This window comes from Myotis yumanensis, unplaced genomic scaffold (assembly GCF_028538775.1).
Source record: "Myotis yumanensis isolate MYYU_CA2020_CCGP unplaced genomic scaffold, mMyoYum1.0.hap1 SCAF_6, whole genome shotgun sequence".
Lineage (NCBI taxonomy): Eukaryota > Metazoa > Chordata > Mammalia > Chiroptera > Vespertilionidae > Myotis > Myotis yumanensis.
This window is the reverse complement of record NW_027223757.1, coordinates 95,319,132-95,320,705: the sequence shown is the minus strand read 5'-3', so window position 1 is coordinate 95,320,705 and position 1,574 is coordinate 95,319,132. Positions and strand designations below refer to the sequence as shown.

General features: G+C 35.5%; 1 non-coding gene across 1 annotated transcript; it reads right to left on the bottom strand.

Annotated features, from left to right (window-relative positions):
* Positions 1–955: 955 nt before the first annotated feature.
* On the bottom strand, positions 956–1,098 carry LOC139013349 (small nucleolar RNA SNORA57). The gene has a single exon (XR_011472000.1). It is a non-coding gene; the product is annotated as a small nucleolar RNA SNORA57 (small nucleolar RNA).
* Positions 1,099–1,574: the final 476 nt, after the last annotated feature.

The window sequence follows — 1,574 nt, the reverse complement described above, 5'->3', positions numbered from 1 at the left end:
TTCTTATCCCTTTTGACATTAGTTAGGATTTTATTGTTCAATAGGTACAATTTGTAAGTTTTTGGTTAATTAATGTGTGCAGTCAATTGTACTTTTTACAGCAGCTATGTTGTATACAGTAGCCACAAGCTGTAAACTAGAGGATCTTGAACCAATTCCTGTAGATGTACAACAGGGTTATATTCCTAGACCTCTCGAATGGCATCATTTTTTTTATCAACCCTGTGTTATGTGATTTTCTACTTTAATTACCAGCTAATTAAAGCACTTTTAAATTAAACTCCCTGAAAGGAAAGAGTGAAAAGAAGTATGACATGATGATTGGTTGTGTAAATGAGTTGACATAGGCATATCTTGGACAATTTTGACATTAGCCTTATTGAGTATAACAATATAGGAGAGGTGTTTGAAAGTCAAAATTTACTTTTGGAAAAAGGAATGTCTGCATAGGTAACAAAACAAACAATTCAAACAAACAATACTAAGTTATTATTGAATATAAATGTTTAAACTACGTAGTAATCTGTCCTTTAACTTGGATTATGTGACAAAGATCTCAAGTTAATATATGTTTTACAGATAATATATAGAATGAAAACCATATGACTAATAGCCCAACCCCCTTTATCTCACAAAATTTATAATGAAACTATGGCAAGTCTCTGGAAGATAGAAGAAGCTAATATTCATAAGGAAAGACCAATATAAAATAAAAAAGAAAGAAAAATAGAGGGTTGGTAACAGAAATGGAGAGAACTTACTATGGGAAAAGTTTGTAACCAATAGTTTGGGAGAAGATAGAATTGACATCCTGGAGAAGTGCAAGCCAATGTACAGTTTTTATAAAACAGGGAATGATAAAGACACCAAGAAAGCAGTTATTGAAAGAGTCAATGGAGTAAAGAATTGTCAGAGAAATTTTACTAAATTGTTTCTGAAGATTTTTTTTTTTTACCTGTGTCCCGGCGCTTGAGGATAGAACCGGTGGATTGAAAACTGAAGCCATGGAAGGAATGACCCCAAGGGTGCCGGGGATCTATGCCTCTGTTCATTACGGGAACTGGGACCACACGCCCGGACCTCGCCAAGAAGAAGAGGGTTGAAGATCTTTTGAAAAATAAAATGGAAAGCTCAATGTAAGTACCATAAAAAAGTACACTAAAGAAAAAAATAAATTATTGAAAAATTCTAATATGAAGTTAACCTGTCATAATTCAAATAAAGAAATACACACAGAGTACATGTACACACCTGCACAAACAGTGGCAGAAATCTATCTTTAACCAAGCAAACACCAGCTATTTGAAATGCTGTGTATATTATTAATAAAATTTGCTTGACAGAAAGTGCCTACAAACATAGACTTAAACAACAAAATAAAACTAAGACGTAATAATGGGAAAAGTTGCCTAACCGGTTTGGCTCAGTGGATAGAGCATCGGCCTGCGGACTGAAGGGTCCCAGGTTCGATTCCGGTCAAGGGCATGTACCTGGGTTGCAGGCACTTCCCCAGTGGGGGATGTGCAGGAGGCAGCTGATCCATGTTTCTCTCTCATCGATGTTTCTAACTCTCT